This window comes from Pogona vitticeps, chromosome 4, assembly GCF_051106095.1.
Source record: "Pogona vitticeps strain Pit_001003342236 chromosome 4, PviZW2.1, whole genome shotgun sequence".
NCBI lineage: Eukaryota > Metazoa > Chordata > Lepidosauria > Squamata > Agamidae > Pogona > Pogona vitticeps.
The window spans coordinates 181086164-181110588 of NC_135786.1; the positions used below are offsets into that span (position 1 = coordinate 181086164).

At 39.8% G+C, this 24425-nt stretch overlaps 2 long non-coding RNA genes across 2 annotated transcripts in view; both read left to right on the forward strand.

The window, feature by feature from the left end:
* Positions 1-5: 5 nt before the first annotated feature.
* Positions 6-10315, forward strand: LOC144588552 (uncharacterized). Its single transcript, XR_013544164.1, has 2 exons — positions 6-144; positions 9847-10315. It is a non-coding gene; the product is annotated as an uncharacterized LOC144588552 (long non-coding RNA).
* A 5319-nt stretch (positions 10316-15634) lies between these two features.
* Positions 15635-24425, forward strand: part of LOC110078889 (uncharacterized) — a 56285-nt gene continuing 47494 nt past the window's right edge. Inside the window, exon 1 of the long non-coding RNA XR_002300520.3 lies at positions 15635-15726. This is a non-coding gene — a long non-coding RNA (uncharacterized LOC110078889). The remainder of the gene's footprint in view (positions 15727-24425) is intronic.

Genomic DNA, 24425 nt, shown 5'->3' on the forward strand with positions numbered 1-24425 from the left:
GGCAAGGAGGACCCGACGCGGACACCTGGAGGAAGCGACTCCTTAGCCCTGACAGCTGAACGCCTCGAAAAGCTTTTCCAGCCAAGCATCTTTCGCACCGCGAACAAGAGGGGAAAAAGTTGCCACGCCGCGGGCAGGAATCCAGTGAGTACAGTCACTCCAGGCCAAAGGGGTCGTTGGAAATGATTAAGTTCAACTTTTCTAAGCCCTACCAGAAAGAATTGGGAGGAAAGCGAATAGTCAAAGCTATGGTTTTTCCTGTAGTGATGTATGGAAGTGAGAGCTGGACCATAAAGAAAGCAGACCGCCGAAGAATTGATGCCTTTGAATTGTGGTGCTGGAGGAGACTCTTGAGAGTCCCCTGGACTGCAAATTATTCAGAGCTTTAAAGTTCAAACCATCATCTTAAATTGGTCCCAGAAGCAACCCAGTGTCAGATGGCAGTTCATCAGAATCAGTATAATATAAGAACATTTGGGCATACTCATTAACAATCTTAGCAAAGAAAAATAAGAAGCTTGCTTATATCACATAACACAATTGGCCTGTCTAATCCAGTATTGTCCTTTTTACCTGCCAGTGACTCTCCAGTGTTTCAGGCAGAATTCTTCCCTAAATATTCCTGATATTCCCTGGTGGTTTCCTTTCTAACTAGCAACCAGCCTTGATCTAGCTTAGGTTCTAAAATTAACTGGGATTGGATATGTCCAAGGAAGTATGCTGGCAAGCAGCCACATTCTGCAGCAGCTGATGTTTCAAGTTTGCCTTAAAGGATAGGCCTATGTTGAGTGTATTATGGCAGTCCAGTCACTCTTCCAGTCTAGTGAACACAGTGGCCCAATAAGCCATGTCCTAAAATGGTTATAACTGGTGGACTTCGTTGTTTAGTCATGTCCGACTCTTCGTGACCCCATGGACTAGAGCACGCCAGGCCCTCCTGTCTTCCACTGCCTCACGGAGTTGGGTTAAATTCATGTTGGTCACTTCAATGACACTGTCCAAACATCTCGTCCTCTGTAGTCCCCTTCTCCTCCTGCCTTCACACTTTCCCAACATCAGGGGCTTTTCCAGGGAGTCTTCTCTTCTCATGAGATGGCCAAAGTACTGGAGCCTCAGCTTCAGGATCTGTCCTTGCAGTGAGCACTCTGGGATGATTTCCTTTAGAATGGATAGGTTTGTTCTCCTTGCAGTCCAAGGGACTCTCAAGAGCCTCCTCCAGCACCACAATTCAAAAGCATTAATTCTTTAGCGATCAGCCTTCTTTATGGTCCAGCTCTCATTTCCGTACATCACTACAGGGAAAACCATAGCTTTGACTATGCGGACTTTTGTTGGCAAGGTGATGTCTCTGCTTTTTAAGCAGGCATCTTTTAATTTCATGGCTGCTGTCACCATCTGCAGTGATCACGGAGCCCAAGAAAGTAAAATCTGTCACTGCCTCCATATCTTCCCCTTCTATTTGCCAGGAGGTGATGGGACCAGTGGCCATGATCTTTGGTTTGTTTGTTTTTTGATGTTGAGCTTCAGACCGTTTTTTGCACTCTCCTCTTTCACCCTCATTACAAGGTTCCTTAATTCCTCCTCACTTTCTGCCATCAGAGTGGTATCATCTGCATATCGGAGGTCGTTGATATTTCTTCCGGCAATCTTAATTCCGGCTTGGGATTCCTCCAGTCCAGCCTTTCGCATGATGTATTCTGCATATAAGTTAAATAAGCAGGGGGACAATATACAGCCTTGGGGACTAGACAAAATTAATTAAAGGTTCTTACAGCCAAAGAGGCTAGTGAGGCCCCAGGTAGATGAAAAGCATAGTGTCAAGCTACACAGCTACTTTTTCAGTGATAAGGGGCACAACTCTGTCAAGAACAGTGTACAAAATCAGTTCTGTGATTCAGGCAACCATTTATTGGCCCTTATTCAGGACATTACAAATTGAAAACAGCGCTTTAGCACTGCACAGACACACTAAATTCAGATAACAAAGAGATACAGTATAGAGCTAAGCATCAGTGAGTTGTTGAGATCTTACTCCAAGTTCTATGCTGATCCCATCAGGCAACTTTTGTAGCACTTTGCACTACAGGTGCCATGGGGCTGAGTTAGAACCTTCCATCCACTGGAGGCAGAACTTACCTCCACCCCTTTCCTCACATGCCACTACTACTTGAAAAGGAAGAGGCAAGCAGTGCAGCAGCCTGCCTTTTCTTAAATGCCTGTGTGACACTTTTAAATTGTATGGGGCTATTTGCTTACTATTGATGAATCTTGCAAACACAGTTTCACAAAATAAGTCTCTTCATATTACATTTATATAATAGCCAACATGAACATTTGTAGCAACAACAAAACGCTGCAGTTTGTGCACCTAAGCCCTTGGCAACAGCACCAATAGAGAAGTTTCATGTAAAATTTGCAAAGTTCAAGTGTCCCTTGGATTTCAAAGTCAGACAAAAATCCAAGGTATCTTCCTCAACTGGGTTGGGTATCCATGACACAGGACAATATTCAAACCCTAAAATAAAATATTAATACAAATGTATGCAGCTCATTAATTTAGTAGGTAGATTCACCCCTCTATCATAAACATAAAAATTATACCAAAACCAAATTGGCAAGGGCCTTAGTAGTCCAGGTGACAACAGCAGCTCTGGCCTCTTCATCTCACCCACTCTTTCTGAGATTCAAACCTCTTACTCACAGCCCTTCTCTTTCTTAGTCTCATCTCTTGGACTGAACCAATATTTCATAGTGGTTACACCTGGTTCTGAGACGTCCTCAGAGGCAAGGCATGATGGAAAAGATGTCCAGAGAAATTATCACTGAACTTGCTGCACCGTTTACCTCCTCCAGCAGCAGATGTGGTGTTCAGTGGAGAGGGCAGGGATGCTGCTGCTGTGTCTAGTGGGGGGGGGGTGCCATTTTCTCTCTAGCATAGCAATGTCATCATGGCTCTTTGCTTCCCACAGAACCTGGACTATTGCCATGGCAAATGATCCCATAGACGATGTGCTAGATCCTTCTGTACCAACGACGGCACCAAGGCTACATACAGCAAATATTAGCAAAGAACTAAGTTCCCCTTATATGTATTGTTTATCAAAATATTTCATGGAAAGATTCAATTGCTACAATATGCTGTTGATGGAACTCCCGTAGAATGTTTGAGAAGTGTGTCTAGGACACACTGTGATGGTCAGAATGCTTTCTGGCATGTTCATTTTTGGCTGTATTACACTAAACATACATCAACCATAATGGCTTCCAGTTTATTTCCTGGTGCAACACAAGGTGGTGTTTCTTACCAGTTATAGTCCAAAATGGTTTGAGGCCCAGATACCTGAAAGGTTGGCCTGTTGCATATGAATGCGCCTGTGGTTTAACATCTGCTATAGAAACTGATGGCATACACCTTATATGTGGTGACACCCTAACTCAAAGTCTCCGTACTAGGCATGTTGGACTGACTGCTTCTTTACTTAGTTGTAGACAAACCATTAAAACATGTTTCACAAGATTTTAGAATGGTTTTCAATCTTGATTTTTTAAAGAATTTAAAAATCTCTTATCTGTATATTATGATACTCTTTAAAGGTCTTGAAATTAGCATCTGTTTTTGTCTGATGAGTATTTGATTTGGTCAGAAGAGTAATTCTAAAACTAAATAAAAAGGAAGGAAAACATTATAATCTATAGTAACAGCTAGAGCTGTCTTGCTCTCTGTGGCTACAGGAAAAGCACTGCTATGTTGTCAACTGCCATGGCTTCCTCCCTCCTTATATGCCTCAGGTGCCCATCCAACCTGCACCCACCCTAAATGGTGCCCTCTTTCTCCTCCTGCTTTGGCTTGCCTTTCCTTGTTTCACCTTGCCTGCTTGCCTCATTCTCTTGCCATTGCTACTAGCCCTCGGTGGTAATCACAGCCAAGCACATGAAGCATGGCCACACACAACCCTCTACGGAGCAAACCAGGGGCCATGTGCTAGTCATCAGAGGCAGGCCTTGTGTGTGGGCTGACCTTGGAGACTTGTGTTGATAAGGAGATCTTCTCCAAGGCTCTGAGGTAACCTCCCAGCACACCCTAAGACCCATAAGGCCTGGCTCTGAGGACCCCTCTAAGCCCAGTATTTGGAGCCTGGCCTGTTCTGAAGTGGGTGGAGTTGTAATTAGGACTAGCCTTGCTTCCCTTCCAAATAGGGTTGCTGACTTTTCAGCTGGTCCTGTAAATGAATTTACAGAAATACGACATTAGCAGGTTATAATTCTTTATTGTTCTGTAGGGGGAAACCCCACTTTATGATTTCTGAAGAGCAGAAAGTGCTAGAACAGGCTGGGCAGCTGAAAATCATTGTCATCATGATCATCGTCATAGAACTGCAGGGCTGAAGGGACCCTATAGATCATCAAGTACAGGCCCTGTTTAAGGAACCACACTGGGCAATGGAACTCCCAACCTCTAGCTTTGCAGCCAGAGACCTAAACCACTGAGCTATCACTTCTCAGCAGCTTGTTGCGTGAAATAATGCAGACACATCCTAGGGGGAAGCCAGCTTCTCCTGTACCCTTTTTTAATAGAATCCCTCATGACAGAAAGTTAATGTTGCTGGAAAAATACAGTCTTGCTTGCGGAACCCCAAGTACTAACTGTTTCAGCCCAGTGAGTGGGGAAGCTTTATGAAGAGTCCATAACTCAAAATTGCAGCTCAGATAGGGATGAGCCAGAGAGTGAAGGAGCTTGCCCTTCCCCTGGAGGACAATATAGGCCCTTATCACTTTGATTTGAGTAATAGAATTTTAATACATTTATGAATGAGGGGCATAGGAAGGGCAAATCCATATAGTAGTATTATGTATTCCTATCTGAGCTTCTATTTTATTTTAGGGCCTGAAAGACTGTACAGTTTTGTCCTGTGGATTTCCTGATTAGGGCACTAAAGATCTCTGGAAGTTCATACCTGATCAGTTTTGCTTCAAAGAGACATTAGCACATCTTCCTTTTTCCCTACGAGCAACTTGTACTCTGACCTAGTGCTAGTGAATGGAATTTAAGTGTGTATATTTTGTAGGATCCAGTTTGGCTTGTGTTTCTATTACTGTAGTTGTTGTTCAATTATTCTGAAGAAGAAAAAAATAATTCACATTCTTCTAAAGTTCATTGTGTTTGAAACATTCACAAAAAGACAATAGCCCCATATAACCCAGAGAATGGTACTCATGCTTCTCCTTTAACGCTGGGAGTCAGTATTTGCCACTATAAGTTTTCCCCCATGTGGTGGAGTCTTTGAGACAATCCCTTCCTTACTGTTGTTTCCTTCATTAGCCACCTTCCCTTCCTCTTCCATTTTTCTGCTTTCCAGACATAGACTTGTGGAGACGTAGCTATATATACTGTACTGTATATATAAGAACAAAGCCATGAACTGCCCATAAAAGGTGTTGGTTGGTTTGTTTCCTGTAACCCATAATCATCCAGATGGATCATTTCCCCATTTCTAAAGGAAGGACTGTGACTGTGTAGATCTCTCTATGCTTTTCTCTACACTGAAGGGGAAATAACCAAATTCCAAATCCCTCCAATGAAGGGAGGGATTTGGAATTTGAATAGATGCAATCCAAATGCAAGTATATGCAACTAAGTTGATGAAACTAAACCTCCTCACCCCTGCTTTCACAGTGTTGCCCTCCTGAATGCAACCCAGAAGTTCAGGGGACTCTTCTGAATATGGTGGTTTGTAAGGGGGAAGATTCCCCCAAATCAGGTGGAGGGACCTTCCCAAAGCAGGACTCAGTTCTATGTAATTGTTTTCTTCTAGTAACAATCAATAAGTCACCCAGTCGTAATATCTGAGTGCTTTTTTTAAAATGACAAATTAAATCAGTATTTGACAGCAGTTGAGGACCTGGGGATAAAAGCTGACAGCATGTCTGCATCTATAAGAGAAAAGAACAAAAGCATTTGAACTTTTAAAATGCCAACCCAATAAACAGGATTCAAAAATGACAGCAGAGTAATGCTCTTCTGTTTTTCTGCCGTGGAAGCTCTCTTTTAACTTCTCACAAGCAGATATAAATCAAGCCTCTGAGGGAACAATATAAATACATTTTAGTGCAATAATATTAAACAGAGCCGTCATAAATTTCAGTTTATATCCTTAAAGAAACAATTATGTTTCATCAATATAGTGTAGTCAAGGAGCATATGGATCTCACTTTTCATTTATTTGCTTTTGGATCCATCTGTCTTTAGAAAATTACCTTCTTGTTGCTGAGTTAACACTACAATAATAAATTATTTCTGAGCCTATGTGCTGTTTTTATGGAACTAGCTTATGCATCAACAAAACTGCTTGCTATGGCATTCCTAGCTTACTTATCAGGGGAATCACATCCTGTACAGCAACAACAAATATTGTTACAAATGTGTGACAGCACTCAAGGTTTTACATTTGTTCTATATTTCTTTTTCATAAGAACACTGGATTTACTTCACCACTAAAATTAGTGACTGAAATAGAAAATTTCCCAGCAAACCTGAAGGGCTTTGTTGATTTGTTTAAGAATAAAAAATTTGCCAGATTGAAGGATTGGGTGGTTAAAATGAGTTCGAAGGATCAGATTATAGCTAAACTTCAAACTAATAAATTATCATGGTACAATTATATCCAGTTGGACAGATGGACTAATAAATGGTTGAGGATTAATGGCAAATGTAGAGAATGTACTAAGTATGAACAATTTCTATCATCACACGAAGACGTGCAGAAGGATGCTTTGAAAAAGGGAGTAGTAAGTAAAATTTATAACCTAATTTTGGATCAGGAGGAAAATGAGCTTGAAACATAAGGATTAACATCAATTTGGGAACATGATTTAAAGACAGAAATTAGAACAGAGGATTGGATAAAAATTTGGAAGATGAGAGTTCTAAGATTAATGTCGGTAAGAATAAAGAAGATTTTTTAAAAAATTAGTTTAAGGTGGTACATGACTCCGGTGAAATTGAACATAATAAATTCAGACTATTCTAAGGCCTGTTGGAAATGTGATGAAGAAATTGGCGTGTATTATCATATGTGGTGAGCGTGTAAATGGATTCAGAAATTTTGGAAATTGATTTTTAAGGAAATATGTGATATATTTGGAAAAGATATTGAATTTAACTCCAAATTTGCTTTTCTGTCAATTTTTGATAAGATAGAACTTGATTATTACTCAAAGTAATTGATTTCTGATGTTATGACAAGTGCTAGATTATTAATTGCTAGATACTGGAAAGACAAACATGATATCAAATTAGAAGATTGGTATAACGAAGTATGGGACATTGTGTTAAATGACAAATTGACTACTGAACTGAAGATGAAAAGAGGGGAAATAAATCTGAATATTTTTATGCTATTTGGGGCAGATTTATTGAATTTGTATTAGTGAAAGGAAAGGGGAAAGCTAGCAACAATCAATACAATTTTGGAAAAGAGGTTCATAATAAAAGAATTAGTCCAAAGGGTCCTGTGGGTATGGGGGTGCACTGAGTTTTAGATTGTTACTCAGTATTTTGTTTTGTATTGATGAATTCGTTTTGGAAAATAATTTCTAATTTTTTTTTAAAAAAAGAACACTGGATTTACATGCTTTGTAGACTAATCCATAATTATCCTTTCAAGATTTTGGAACTTGTAGCATTGCATCTATGCGACTATGCCTAGCCAACAGCATAGCAGAACACATGGTAACTAATATCACAATCACACATACAGCTGATTGACCATGACATAGCAGAAATGACTCATAAAACATATTTGTTTGTTTGTTTGTTTATATACTGCCTTTCTCTCCATAAGGGACCCAAGATGGCTCACAAGAACTAAAATTATAAAACAATAATGCCACATAAATATCATATTAAAACAATTAAACATATAATCAAGATTAGAACCAATATTAAAAATAGTTCAAAACATTTTTAAAACCTGTAGGTTTATTAACAAAGCCTTCCTGAGACAATTATTGCTTAAAAGCCTACCTGAGAGGGAAGGCTTTGCCTGATGATGGAAGGTCAAAAGGGATGAGGCCAACCTGTCTTCTCAGGGCAGTGCATTCCAAAACCTGGGAACAGCCACTAAGAAGGCCTTCTCTTGCGTCCTCACTGAATGAGTTTGGGAAAGTGGCAGAATCAGGAGAAGGTCCTGCCCAGAAGATCTTAACTTTATGTATGTTGACATTCTGTCAATATGTAAGTATTAGCGTACTGTAGCTAGCTTTCTTCTTTTCACGAGAGGACTGTTCAAGAAGTGTTCTTGTCTCTAGCCTTAGCCTTTTTTGAATACAGTGGTGCCCCGTATAGCGAGGTTAATCCGTTCCGGATTAACCCTCGCTATACGGAATCATCACTAAACGGGTAGGGGAAAGGTATTGGAACGCATTAAACTTCGTTTAATGCGTTCCAATACCTTCGTTACTTACCCGTTCAGCGAGGATTCCAGGTGGCGGCAGCCATTTTCACGCCTTCGCTAAGCGAGGGCAGGGCGCGAAAACGGCTGCCGGCAGCCATTTCCGGGCTTCCGGCGGCCATTTTGGAACCACCGATCAGCTGTTCGGCAGCTCCAAAATGGCCGCCGCAATACCCGATCTTCGCAATGCGGGTTTTCCCCATTGCGAAGATCGGGTATGTTTCCGTATAGCGATCCCGAAAAAGGGATCGCTATACGGAAACATCGCTATACGGTGCACTCGTTAAGCGAGGCACCACTGTACTTATTTGCTCCACAGATTTTTTATTATTGTTGTTGTTGTTGTTGTTGTTGTTGTTGTTGTTGTTGTTGTGATTTTTGATACTGTTTGGAAATTTCACTTTTTTGTCTTTTTCTTTCAACATATTTAATAAAATATAAAATTTCACAATTTTACAAAACTTCCTTTTGGGAAAAAGACAGTTGTTGGTACCAAGGAACAGTCTTGACTCAATCACCTACTTGGTGCCTTTGCATTTTGTGGGTATTTTGGCATTCCTATCTTGCAGGGTTGGCATAAAAGCCAAAAGTGCTTAACTTTTTTTTCTTTTTCTTTTTCTTTTTTTCTTTTTTCTTTTCTTTGGTAACTCACTGGAGCATTGAGCAGTCAGAGTGACTCAAGGTCTTGGGGATCACAGTGATGGCAGGATTTTCCCCAGCCATCAGTACATCTGGCCCTCCCAGGAGTTACCCACAGGAGGAAAGTCTGGGAGGTGAGGCTGAGGGGTTAGTGTGACCCAGCCATAATATTAACAAGAAATTCCACCTTGTTTTCCTTAGCCTATTGAAGTAACTGAAATTTCAGTAATTGGCCGCTAGAGGGAGAGTAGTTTTCCATTAAATTTACATCCCATGAAGCTGGAAGTTGCAGTAACATACCCTTGCCATATCTGTATCATGCAGTGCAATACTGTTCGTGCTTCTTCAGAAGTCTCACAATATTCACTAGGTAGCTACTTCCATGTAAGAATGTGTAGAGCTGCAACTTTATTTAGCAACGTCTTGCCATTCTTGACTTAAAACAATACAGAATCTATATTTTGTGTGCCCTGTTGAAAGGCGTAAGTACAACAAACAAGCAAGCAAAATATTTTGTCTCCGAAAAGATTCTATTCAGTCCCTGAAAATGGCAAAATACTATTTGGTGGCACGGAATATTGCACAAATTTTGCTTAGAAAGTGACAATAATGCAAGAGGAGAGACTGACCTTTATCAAGAGTTACATTGTCAACTTCACTTTTGTAATGGAAGTTTTATTTTTGGTTGGTGTTATTGTGTTTCATTTCTATTAGCATTAAAAAAAACCTCTCCCTCTCTCTTCCTTTTCTCTTTCAGTCTGAAGTTTTCAGCTTGAAATATTCTGAGATGTGAAAATGGCTTTCAATATCATTCTGTATTCCCAACAGACAACAACCAAATTAATTTTCAGTATTCCAGCATAAGCAATAACTTGTTTCTAAGGGACTGCAGCAAGTATTTCCACAGTGTCAGTTTTTAACACTCTCCTCTCAAAATTCATCTAGATGGAAGTAGATAAATGGTGCTTTGAAGCCAAGTAATTTTGATTAGAACTAGGATGTTAGAAGATATGAAGTGTCCTGTTGATTTGCCTAACTGAGAGATCTAGGTCTTTGACATGGCTCAGCAGGAGAAGTGCCACAGAACTTTACACACAGTGCATGATGGTAACATCAGTCAATCACATCTTTGGAACACTGACCAATCTCATTTCTCGTGATGGGCTAATGTAAAGTTTGGACCCAGACTGTTCAGCACTGAGTGAATACATTTCTTTTATTTCCCAAGGTATTTGCTGGTGTGCTGTCTCACTGTCACTATAATATTTTCTATCATGTAGCTACATAATTTTTTTAGCATGATTTAATTTTTATTTTTATAATAGGTTGCTGAAATCTTATTTAGTGTAATACCGTAACTTGCGCTAGGCCCGTTGAATCAGTGGGGATTGAGTGAGTCAACTCCTTCATACGTTCCATTGATTCTGATGTGCCTACTTTACTTCCAGCTTATTGTGCTAAAGTGCGTTGTGCCACTGACTATAACTGTAACTATATGGTCAAATGCTGTGGCATTTGCTGCAGGTGTAAAACAGATGAATTTGTTTTATGTTTTTTTTAATGATTGCATGATACAAAGGCTAATTTGAATCAGTCACAATGTGGACTTTTTTCCTCTGTCACTGGAGGCTTCTACTTTTTTCAATCTGGAACCATTCAAACAGACTTTTCCCTGTGTGATCAGTTGTTTCGTTCTCCAAAAGGACGGGGGAGGGCACGTGACTGAAGATGGTGTTCTGCTATGGTAATGTACTACATTGGGCATGATGTTTCGGACAGCAGAAACACCCATCTCCATGATCTTTCCCCCTAGTTGTCCCAAAATGTTTTAATATTTTAAAAATAAACTACCAAGTTTAGTGCTAGATCACTTTATCATCGCATACTAATTTAGCACTAGACCACCTTTGTACAGACAAAAAAGGAAGATAAAATTTAATATGAAATAGAAACAACTCTGAGGAATGACAGCAAACTACTATGTTTCCATGGTATGTGTATATGTGTTTATATGCTATAGAGAATATTGGGAAACTGTCCCTTTTCCCTAGCACCATGCAATACTGTAAACAGTCCAGCAACTTTACAATGAAGGATGAAAAAAGAGCCAGGGATAAACAAAGGGTGGGATCAAAGGAAGGGGTTGTGGGCTGTGGCACAGATCAAACTGGATCAGATTGAGGGGCCTATGTGAACAATGGCACCAAAATAATCCACAGTCTCCATGTGATCATCTAATCCAGTGGTTCTTAACCTTTGTTACTCGGATGCTTTTGTACTGCAACTCCCAGAAACCCCAGTCAGGACAGCTGGTGGTGAAGGCTTCTGGGAGTTGCAGTCCAAAACTCCTGAGTAACCCAAGGTTAAGAACCAGTGATCTAATCCAAATAGAAATGTAAAATATTTTCAGACTGAAATATACATATGTATGTGTGGAATATTTGTACACCATTTCTTAATTATATGTATGTTCACAAGAAGGAACCATTCACTGTACCTTAGACAATGGACTAATTGATCTTGCTGGAAAAAAAACACCCATATACCACTGAAAGAGTTTAAAACATTTAAATTTGTATGGCATTGAAAGGGTACTTGATGACCTTTGCACAAATGTAGGCACATTATTAATAATGCACTCTGGAGACAGAGCAGCGTGAATAACATTACAGTGGCCTAAATTACCAAGAGTGGCACAAAATTGTCCAGAGTGTGCTACTGAGCACAGCTTCTTTTCTGTCTGTACAGAATAGAGGCAGAATAGAGAGGTCCATAACTCCACAGTTGTCACATTCTCACCTTTGAAATAATCACACACTTCGTGGTTATGCATATGTTGTATATATTGTTCACATTCAGAAGACATCAAAATCTCAGCTCCACCTTTTCAGTGAAATTTCAGATGTTCATGGTAGCTTAACGCTGGATACAGAAAACAGTAAAAAAAAAAAAAGAGCTGACCATTATTGTAAGCAATTAGATGTTGTTTCACTCCCTGCCTTTGGCTGGGCAGAACATTTCTTGTGCTGTATTCTGGTGATCCTTAACTATTCTATGAAGCTTATCATGAAATTATATAGCTGAAATCAAACTCATTACATTGGTCCTTAGGCTTAACTGCTGTTACATTCAAATGATAATAAAAAATACTGTGGTCCATCAAAAAACTTCCTGTTTTTGCTGCTTATGAGAGAGAGAGAGAGAGAGAGAGAGAGAGAGAGAGGGAGGGAGGGAGGGAGGAAGGAAGAGAAAGAAAAGAAAAAAGAAAAGAAAAGAAAAAAGAAAAGAAAAAAGAAAAGAAAAGAAAAAAGAAAAGAAAAGAAAAGAAAAGAAAAGAAAAGAAAGAAAGAAAGAAAGAAAGAAAGAAAATGGGTGGCTAATGGTGCCTAAACCTAATTTTCATGAAATGGAACAGTGTTACACATCTTGCAATACATACAGTAAGACGCGCTTACTGTAGTGTGCTAAATGGTGACCAATCCTATTCAGTACATTGAATTTCTTCACCAACTAGTTAATTGGCATTTGCTAAACATGGTTGCTTCCATTTTATACTTCTATTCAAATGTCAGTTTTCCGCCATATTGCACAAGCACCATTAATTCATGTGCATTTGGCCTTGTGTTCTGTAATTGTGTGCCTCTCATGCTGAAATTCATTGCTTGCACTGCATTGCTTCAAGAGTGTCTAATCCTAAAGGATGCTGTAGCAAACTTCTAGGGCATTTTATTAGCAGCTCTGAATCTGCAGCTAGTAAAGCAAATTGCAGGTGCACTCCTTCAATCCAGGGTGCTGTACTTTGAAAGTGGATTAATTTGGCCTAAGCTAAATTAAATAGGGGAAATGCAATCTTTCAAGTAGTTTGGACCCAGAAACAGACAGCAGCCAGTGGAGCTGCTGAAACAGGGAGTTACAATATGTGATCTCTGTAACCAGCTCCAGTTAACAATCTGGCTGTGGCATTTTGGATCTGCTGAAGTTTCTAAACACTTTGCAAAGGCAGCCCCATATATAGCACCTTATAGTAATCCAAACTGGATGTAAACATTCCCTACACACCTTTAGGAGCAACTGTGTCAATGGCCTTAACCATTTATCTATTTCCGAGCTTTGGCAGAATTGCCTGCCAGGGTGACAGGACACCCCCAAAGAGCCAACAGAATATCATTTGGACCCATCAGCCTTCTGGGAGGGATCATCTTGATCACACGCGCACACACCCTGAGGCTCTAAGTTTCACCTCTGAGGTCCAGCAAGTCTAAATCCCACCAGGTAATGAACTGCCCATTACAATGGAACCACAGAAAGTTCCTCCACATCCAGATCAGCAACACCTCCTCCAGTACAGAAAACCAGGTCTAAAGTGTATCCTGCAACATGGGTGGGGGTCAGATACCATTTGGACAGTCACATGGCCATAAATATAAAAGACATTACAGTGTATACTTTATTTTTAGCTACATTTTATTTACAGTTGTTCTGCCTGACCAATAATTTGAGTAAATTGTGTTTCTTTAACATTGTTCACATATTTTGTCAATATCTGGAAAATTAATGTCTGTGCTTGGCTGGCTAATGTAATTTGAACATCAAAATGGCACAATATATTGTTGTCTGGATGTACAGTTTCAGTGAAGTGCTGTTTTAAAGGATGACACATCAAATTCCAGACTTTGTTGTTGCTGTTTTGTACTGGCAAATGTTCAGCCTGCCCTCCCCCCTTGTATTAGACTCAGGCAACCTACTTTATTCCACAAGATGGCTCTCTAACCACAAATATTCAACTAAATATGAGTTGTACAGCTGTTTGGGAACAAGCCAAAGGAGGTTTATCTTCAGACCTTAAAACACAGAATTGCTGTCATCAATGCATGTTTTTAAACCAATGGCAGCTTTAATGTTTCAAACGTTTTATTTAAAGTAGACTTATGGTAGTTAAATGTGAATTTACTAAATATTTTAGAGTTAAACAACTGCTGGCTCTTATTTTGAAATACATATCTCATTTTTTTCATATACATTATTTTATAGCTGAAGATTTTCTGCTGGCTGGACAGATCAGTGGTTTAGGTATGTGACTGCAGAACCAGGGGCTGGGAGTTCAATTTCCAACTGTACCTCCAGAGGGACAACCTTTGTGACCTTGGGCAAGCTGCACAGCCCCAGGGCGCCCCCAGAAGAAGGGAAGAGTAAACCACTTATGAGTACTCTCTACCTAGAAATCCTTGAAAAGAATCCCCCTAAATCAGAATTGACTTGACAGCACACAAATAACTATTTCCTAAAGCCACATGTGCAAACATGAATTCAGTCATGCATCAGATTTCCATCCACAATAATTTGTTTGCAGTAAGTATGTAGCTATGCTACAGGCTTTCAGTGTGTTTGGACAAGTCACTGCAGATGTCCTCAGGTTTTCTGGAAGTGTATTGTTTCAGCTACAATCTCGCTTCTCTGTTACATGTTACTCGTAGCCTTGAGTGCAGCTCACCCATAGGTGAACAGCTCTCCACTGCATACCCAAAAACTGCTACTGCAAAGATTTGCCTGTTTTGCAGCAGTTGCGTTGAAAAGAACAGTCCAGTAAGGAGTCACCTCTGTGTGGTGGTATGTCCAATTCAGTGGTGCTCCCACCAGCTTCCCTAGCAACTGTTGGTTTGACTGGTGAGAGCACAGTTCAAGGGGAGGTGGTAGGAATGGTGACAGGAGAGCAAGCCCTATTGAACAGGCTGGGATTTAGTCCTGAGTGATTTGGAAAGGGACCACACTCTTAGTCACTGTATCTCAGGAAGAAGGTGAGCTAAAAGTCTTCGCCCTGTCATTACAGCTTCTGCACAGAAGGAATGTTTTGTATCATGGGGAAACGGCCACCTGTATTTCATCAGTTATCACCAAAAACACTGATCAGTTTTCTTAAATCCCACTTCTAGGGAAATCCCATCTATACTGGGGTTAAATTCTAGACCAAATCCTAGACCAAATATGGCAAAATCTTGTGGCACTTTAAAATTTCATTTGGCATAAGCTTTTGTTGAATCTGAAATATTGTGTTCTAGAGAGTCCACAAAGATTTGTGCCAAATAGTTTTTAAGGTATCACAATACTCTTTGGTGTTTATCCTGTGTTATAAAATCTTGTCATACCTTTAATTCCACTGCCACCATAAAACCTTCTTAATAACATCTTCCCCTTGACATGTTTCAGCTTTTCAACAGTAGGGCATTAGATCTTTAGGTATGGATTCCAAAGATCATATAAACATCTGGAGGAAGCCAGTCCAATGATTCAGCCGGCAGCACCCTCTCAGAAGCTTTGGAAAGGAGGGCAGAATGCCATGTCAATCACTCAGGTGAGGTCTTAGAGAAGATGAAGGGAGATTCACATGTGTGAGAGCCATTTGCCTGAGGTTGGGGCAGAAACAAAGACAAGTTTCCTGATAACTAATTGGAAACAGCTGGGTGTCTTGGAGAGGCACAAGGAGAGCTGTAAATTCTGCTCACTGAGCCAGCTAAGTGTGGAAGACAACTACTGTAGTTTGTTTTTTTGTCCACTACCATTCCATCTGCCAAGCCTCCTTGGAACTCCCTGTGGCTTGGCTTGACTGATGATCCTGCTTCTGCCTGCTCCCTGCTGATAGGTGATTGTTTCTTTTATTTAAAATTTAACCAATTGTAAGAAAGGAGTAGAAACACTTCTTTTAAAGTTTGGCATATGATATTTAACCCACCCTGCTGTGCATGTTTTATTGATTTAAATCATTTCTATGCATTGATTTGATAATGATGGGTTTAGTTTCTTGAATTTATGATTTTTATAGTTATACTTGATTTTAGTTGTTTTTACTCATTTAAAAGTTGTTTTAGTGTGAGGGCAGGGTATAATTGTAATTGTCATCATCATCCTCATCAACAACAGGACTAAACTTCTGTCTTGACCCATAGACTTTGAATGGCAGCTCCCTTACTTGGAAATGGAGAGATGTTTTCAGCACAGGCCCAGTACTAAAGGATTTTTCTGGTAGTTAATGCTGGTGGTCCTTTCAATGCCTTAGTTTGGCTATGGAATGGCAACATGTGTCAGGTTCTCAGATTGCTGATAAGGCCTTTTCCAGTGCTGTATAGCCCAGGCTACTCTCTGGTTTTGTGCAACCATAAAACTGTCCAGAAAGTGATTAGAATGTCAGTGGTATAATGTGAAGCAAACTGAATGTGTATTAGAGTACATAATGGCACCTTCTGTATTACAGTGCAGGCAGGAAAGGCGAGTTAGTTTGTTAGTATAGTCAGGTGGAAGGAAGGAAGGAAGGAAGGAAGGAAGGAAGGAAGGAAGGAAGGAAGGAAGGAAGGAAGGAAGAAGCATTGCAGCACCTTAAAGACTAGCTGCTATGCTTAATGTGAGCTTTCCTGGACCAGTCCACTTCCTCAGATGTAAGAGTGGGATTACATGGCAAATATTTATAATTTTATACATGGCACCAAATCAGAGATTGTATTTGGGCACAAGTTGTTGATATGACAATGACCTTTAAAACTCCCATCAGTATTCAGTTGCCCTCCCAGGAAGCAACATTCTGTAAATAGTGGCAATGATTAGTGGCTAAATTAATCCTAGGCTATAGACAACAAGCAGAAACAATAAGGTAATGATTATCTAATCTCCAATAAGACTTGTGAGGAAGCACTGGTACATAGTAAGGAAATATAGCTGTAAATTTCTGCAAACACAACACATTTTACATTTTATAATGATCTAAGAAACCTTGGCTCAGTCCATTGAGACTGGTTTTAAAAATGTGTATGTCTTTTATCTCAGTTGACTCTCTCTGCATTCTTGTCCTGTAATTTTTCTTCTCCAGAATGGCAACTTTCAGGTCTCCTGCAGAGTGTCCAGGCAAATTAAAATGACTGGAAACAGGTTTCTGCATATTGCCTTTCCTGTTGTCCAATGCGTATCCATTAATTTTTCTGTGCAGAGACTGTCCCATTTTTCTTATGTTGAGGGGCATTGTTGCTAAAAATCCATAGATAACATTGGCAGTGGAATAGAAAAAGATACCCTTGATGTTGTGTGTGACACTGTTAGGTCCTGAAATTGTATTGCCAGAATAAATGTGAGGGCATCTGGATTTACAGGAGGATTTCGTCCCCATCTCTGTGTCAGAGTTGTTTAGTTGATTGTGTGAGAGTAATTGGTGGGGTTGTCTGTAAGCAAGTATAGGTCTGTGACTTAAGGCTTGGGATAGTGAAGTATTCTCATTAAGGATGGGTTGGAGATCACTTACGATGAGTGTAAGTAGTCTTAGTTGTGGGATGAAAGTGATCACTAGCAGGGTTTGTTTGTTTTCTCTTCTGGGTTTGTCCTGTAGTAGGTTGCTTCTGGTTATCCATCTTGCCCTGTTGACTTACTCCTTAACCATATTGGATGGGTATTGTAGTCTGAGGAATGCATTTTGTAGATCCTTGAGTTTGGAGTTTCTCTCTATGGGTCTGAGCAGATGAGATTTTATGAGGACTTGGCTGGAAACAATGGATCTTGTAGTGTGTTCTGCATGGAAGCTGGAGGCATGTAAGTAGGTATATTGATCAGTGAGTTTTCAATACAGCATGGTGCTAATATGTCCATGTTGGAGTTTCACAGTGGTGTCCAGAAAACGTACCTGCTGTGTGGATTGTTCCAGGCTGAGCCTGATGTTCGGAAGAAAGTTACTGAAATCCCAGTGGATTCTTTCTAAGGACTCTTTTCAGGTCAGAAAAATGTAATTAATGTACCTCAGGTAGAGGAGTGGTTTTCGGGTGAAGCAGTTGAGAAACAGTTGTTCTAGGTTGGTCATGAATGTGTTTGCATATTGTGGTGCCATGCAAGTGCCCATGGCAGTTCTGTTGATCTGGAGGTAGGTTTTATTTGAAATAGTTGTGTGTGAGCACAAAGTTGCAGAAAGTGGTGATTTTGTGGCCTTCTTCTTTGCCTTTAATTGTATCTGTGGTAGCCTTTAGTCTATCTCTGTGTTCAATGTTAATGTAGAGTGCTTCTACATCCATTGTGGCTAGTATGGTGTTGTCAGGGAGGTCATGTATGGATTGAAGTTTCCTTAGAAAGTCTGTGGTATCTCTTATGTAGCTAGATGCACTAGTGGCATATGGTTTGCGAACGGAGTCCACATATCCCAATAACCTTAACTGTGACAAGTGTTGATGCTAGATAAAATGGATCTACTGGGGTTTCCTGGTTGAGTGTTTTAGGTAGTAGGCAGAAGGTGACTGGTTGAAGTTCTTGAGGTGTGTTGGTAAGGATTCGTTCATGTGAGTTTTCAGGGAAGATTACTTTACTTTGATTACTATAGATTAAGATTACTATAAGATTACTTTGTTAGCTCCATCATATCCTTGGGTGGCCACTCAGAGTGTCTCTGAATAGTGTGGGAATTAACATCTGCTGTGAAGCACTAGCCACTGGACATTTGTTCGGATGATTTTACAAGGTATTTTTAAAGCAAAAAATAACTCAGCAGCTGGTATTTGACTGCCATTCAAGCAAGGGTTGGGCAACTTGTAGCTAATGACATACCAGGGTGCATGTGAGTTTTGCAGTCTTTTATGTGACTAGTAGAGATGGGCACCTACTGTGATTTGGTGGTTTGGCGTGGTTCTCTGGATCAGGCTCACATGTGTTGTGGGCCTGATCCCTGCCTTCTCCTGTGAGCATCCACTCAGAGTAGGGGGCAGGGAAGGGAGGCTTGCAGAACTGCTTCTGATGGCGCACCTGCAGGAGAAGGTGGGACACAGAAACTGGGATGCTAGTGGAACACCTGTGGGCCCGATCCATGTTAAGTGCCCATCTCTAATGACTACGCATGCAACTGAGACCTGCAGCAGCACCTAAGCCGTTGGCTGCAATTAGCTGCAGCAAGTTATGTTGCTCACTGGTCTAGGAGTATCATTCTTACATTACCTGGTGGCAGATGTTTTCTTTTGGACAAGATGTTCAAGTCAGTGGAGAGGAAATGTAACTCCCATTATATTTACAAGACGCTGATTATCTAGGTGCATTTTGACTTGGGCTCAGACCTGGTTTGGAGCTAAACTCAGACCAGGCTATTCCAAGAACATTTCCTCTGAGGCTACAATGATCTTCAAGGGAGGTCCTGCTGTGCCTGAGGATTTCTCCTTGATGGAAACTGGAAGACATACTTTTTCTGTGAATGCCCATCCCATGGATTCCTCTCTCCTCTGTGGTACATCACCCTTCAATATTGATATATGTAAGGAGTTTGTTAAGAACTTAATTTTTACTTAGGTCTTCCTCCACATGTGCTGTTTTGAACATTATCTAATATTGGATTTTAATTTTGATTATTCTAATGTTCTGTACTCTTGTAATCCAGTTTGGGACTGTTTATGAAAAATATAGACCTATTCCTAAGGAAGCTGTTACATTCCTAAGTATGTTCACTTCTCTAAAGGAAATGTATACCAGCTACTATTTCCATAGTTCTGCCCCTGGTAGCTTATCTAAATTACATAGATCTGAAATTCTTTTGTGATTTCTGGATCCAGGTCGAACATATTTTTTCAGTTGTCACTCATAATTAATCTTTGGCTTCTTGATACTGTTATTCTTTATTTGGCATCCTTCAGGTGAATTCTTTGAGATCCTCCTTCTGTTCAGTTACTTGAAGATCAGGATGCAGCCAAAAGGAAGAAGTCAGAATTACTTCCTCCAAAGTCTTCCTGTTTCTTGGGGCAAATTACATACTGTTATCGCTATGGCCCCCCAGAGTCTTCAGGTTAAAGTGCACATTGAATTAAATGTCTGTTTCATCCTCTTAACCATACATATTGGGCATGAGACATCAGACAAGCAACAAAGGTGTCTTTCCCAAATGATTTTTTTAACAAAATAATCTAATTTGCCAAATGTGAATTGAAGGAAGCTCCTGTTAGAATAAACAGAACGTCATTTCCTCTTATGGATCCACAACAGAAAGCCGCGGAATCATTGCCTCATCTAGCCTCTCTTGGCTAGCTCTTGTAAGTTCTGTCTTGAGTGATCTCAGCTGTATGTCTCTTCTTAGCATCTCCTTCTTCTGTGGCTGTCTCTGCTCACCCCTGACAGTTTGGAACTGCTGATTTCTGTTAGACGGAATGTTCTTAGTTCTTCTAGACAACTTTCTGCAGAGGCACAGGCACAGTGTCACCCTTGGGCAACACGTAGCCCCAAAGCTATTTTGCTGGCATCCAGCCCTTCCCCAGCCCCATCTTTTGCCAGTAAAATGTCACTTACCACCTCTGGGAAGTCTCCGGGAGAGACAATTCACATTTTAATCAGGTCACACCACCCACATACTGTCAAACACCCTTTCTCAAAATTGGAAGTGGACTTCCAAACAATTCTAGTTCTTTTTATTGTTCTTGTTGCATTTTTGATTAGTGGAACCCCTGAAGAAAAGTGGCCCCTGAATCTGTCAAAGTTAACCAACTCTATTTTATAATAAAAAATAGCACCGTGTTACAGAACTTGCCCATTTATACATTTTATACAACATTTAAAATGTATTTTTACTCTGGATATATAAAGGAACACTCTATCCATGTTTACTATTTTTGTGAAAAATAGGCCACAGATAAGCTAATATCAAGTGGGAGCAGGATTTGGCATCTTTTAAGTACACGGAAAAAATGTGAAAATCTACTAATATTTGTGAACTATCTGAATAGTAAAAACGCAAAAAGCACTGCAGGATGCCAAAGAATGTAGCACCATGACTAGCCCCATGTTCTGTTTTTATGTAGATCCACATTGTCATCTATCAAAACTAAAATATGCATATCTTGTATTATGTCTGTGCTTATTATTTCTGGGGATAAAACTGCCTCATGGCATTAGCAGAGATGAGTTTAGGTAATCTGAGTAAAATTACATCTTTTCATTTTGCACTTGCACATTGACGCTTACATAATCTTCTCCTTTTAAGGGTTCTGTAGATGAAAGGTTCTGTAGAACCGAGATTTACTCAGCAATCAAAACAAAGACTTCATCCAAGAAATCAGAGGAAGAATGAAACTTAGAAGGGCAGTTAAGAAGGAACTAGAAAAGATCCTTAAATTTAACAGCCTTAAAAAAAATACCAAGGCCAAAATCATCCGTATTGTGGTATTCCAGATAACTATGTTTGACTAGGAAAGCAGGACAATTAAGAGAACTGATGGGAAAAAAAATCAGTTCATTTAAAATGTGGCATTTGAGGAGAGCTTTACAGATGGACCACCAGAAAGACAAATTTGATTCTGAAACAAGCCAAGCCTGAACTTCCACTAGAAGTTAAAGTGACTGAACTGAGACTATTATATGTTGGTCATATCATGAGGGGGCACAAAGCAATAGAACAGATAACAATATTATGAAAAGTGGAAGTTAATAAGAAAAGAGTAAAAGCTAACATAAGATGGATTGAGCCAGTAAAGGAAACCACAGGTCTTTATTTGCTAGACTTGAGCAGAGCTGGTAATGACAGAACCTTCTGGAGGTTGTTAATTCATAGGACCATCATAAGTCACAAATGACTTGACAGCACGTGACGACAACAACTACAGAAGTAGACATCTGACTGAGAAATAAGGTTACACTATGGCATCCAGATGATTTGCAATGCCCCAAATAAGCTATTTGACCGAGTAGCTGCTTATTAGCAGCATTTTCCAGAGTAACCCATGGAATATTCTCCTACAGAGTATAAGCAGTTTCCTTGTAGACATTTTCCACATACTGGCTACATTCAATTATGGAAGCATTCTGTTAGACAGCCACATAAAAGCACCTTTTTTACTGCCATTGTGAGACACTGACAGTGGATAGAGTAGTAAGTAGCAGTAGAAGAAGTAATGAGGTGTTCACATAACTGAGTGGTGAGACGCCAGGTTACATTAAAGGCAAAATATTTTTCTATGTTATGGAAAAATACCGCTGAGCAGTAGGATATTATTGTATGTCTTTAATGTAAAATATGTCACCGTAAAATCTTGTATAAACGGGTACTTTAACCAGTACTTTAACATCATTAGTCTTGAACAGCAGCATTCCAAATTTTAAAATATTTAGTTGGTTCATCTATAAAGCATTGACAATAGTTACATTTAAGCATGATAGCAGTAAGGGGAATTTTTTTCCACTATGATCTAAACAAGCTGAGTTGAGAACAAAACTGGATTCATCTAAGTGACAAGTGGGTATATATATTTGAATGACTATGAATAAATGACTTTCTTATTAATCATTCACCTACTCGCAGCCATCAACAAACAGCAATAAAATTTGTTTTATCAAAAGAAACTGACACTGCACAGGGGATAAAAGTGAAATTTATTGTTGCCAACTGTCACTTTTATGTATAGATGTTCCTAGAAAAACAAAACTTTTCCTTCAGTTTTAGTGATGTTATGTAGCAGCTATGGGACAAAGCAAAATGACAAGTGTATCATTACTAACACTGAAACTCATTGCAAAATTCATGTTAAGTCTTCTCCTTTAAATTAAATCTGACACTGCTTTTATCATTGAGACTTAACACTAACAAGTACCATCCATTTCAGTAAGCCTTCTCTGTACAGGACTAATTTGGATCCCAGAACTAATGTTGGACCAAAAGCACAGCAAACAGAAAATCCTGAACTTACTAAAGCATAGCTGCATGGGAATGCAGTGATGATATTGTGTGGCAAAGCAATCAACATTTCATAAGACAATTCTAAAAATGTGGGTAGCCCAAACAAAATATATATATATATAACTTTGAAACTGGACTTTGGATTAGCACCACATTTGGCATGGATATAGCAGATAGTCTGCTCTTGCTCTCTGCCACACTTGAGGAAGTTTGGACAACAGGTTTTTATGTTATGAGTTCTTAAAAGTAAAAGTATTTTACCTCCAGTTCAGAAATAGGTGGCAGCAAGCTATCCCAGATTTAAAATAATTCTCCTAAATTGAAAAGAGCAGTCTTATTTATTGTTGGGGCTGTGGGGGCTGAAATATTGGTATTCAAAAAATTAATTCCAAATGGGAGAAACAGACATTTCTTATAGCACTGAGCATGTGTGGTACAGACTTGCTAGGAAGAAGAGCTTTGGCAAAGCTGAAGGGGTGACCAAGAGAGATATTGGGAGGAAAGGTCACAACTCATACAAAAAAGAATAAGGCAAGTCAAACAATGACCTTGCTTTACAAAAAATAATGGAGTGACAATACTCCAGAAAGGGTGACATTTTGCCATATGTCTTCAGAGAATTACAACTTAGCTGGTACAGCTAGGGCCAGTTAAAAGGAGCTAAAAGATTGGTTCATGTGTGGGCCTATGTTTGGTGGGATGATGGGATTAAGAGAGAAAGTTAAAAAGAACAAAAACACCCCCTCTGTTTTGATTCATCGTTATTGAATGGTCATCCTGAGTTAGCATGCTACCTTGCTATGAAGAACTCTGCATGGTCGTGAGTATGGGTTGGAGAATTATTTTCTGTGGGACCAGATTTATCATACCTTAACCCATGTAAGTTCTGCTTATCTTATCTAGTGATTTTTTTTAATCACTGATGAAATTATTGGAACTTTTTGCTATACTTTGCTACTTTTTGTGTTTTAATAAAAACAATAAAATTTTACCCAAATTGTGGTTTGTTCAGACAGCTGCAAAAGGGTTGAAGGTACTAACCCAATGTTTGAGGATGCTTGGAGATTTTGAAATATTTTGGTTTGCTTTAAATTCTGTGCAGGATTGCTTTGCAATTAGGAGCAACAACCTGCCTGTCCGTATTTTTCCTGAGCACTCAGGAGTAAGGGACCTAGACCATGCTAGGGAAGGCACGGACCTCAGGAGGCATTTCCCAACCATTGTGCACTAACCTCCTGGTCATACGGTAACCTATCCAGGCAGAGAAGGTAGCGTAACTGAATGGTGAGAGGCACCCCTCTGTGTAACTCATGATAAATAAATCCCTCACAACTTCACATTTCAGATCCTAGATTTTGCAGATTCAGAGGATGGAGACTTTCCCTCTTTCTCCTACATCAGGAATTTTACCTTTTTTTGCTGAAGCACCGTACCAGCCTGAACTTGATCTTTGCATTTGCTCTTGTTACTGAGTTTGGATGCTGCCAATGCACAGAGTGATGATTCATAAATTATGGTATTAGGCAGGAAGCTGAGAGAATAATTGACAATATTTGCTACTCTATTCATCTTGATGTACAGTAGCAACTCAACAAATAAAGAAAGGTAGGAGGCAACATTCACTCTAGGTTGTGCTGCTGTGCTGCCGTACAGTGCTGGATCAGAGCCACCCGTTT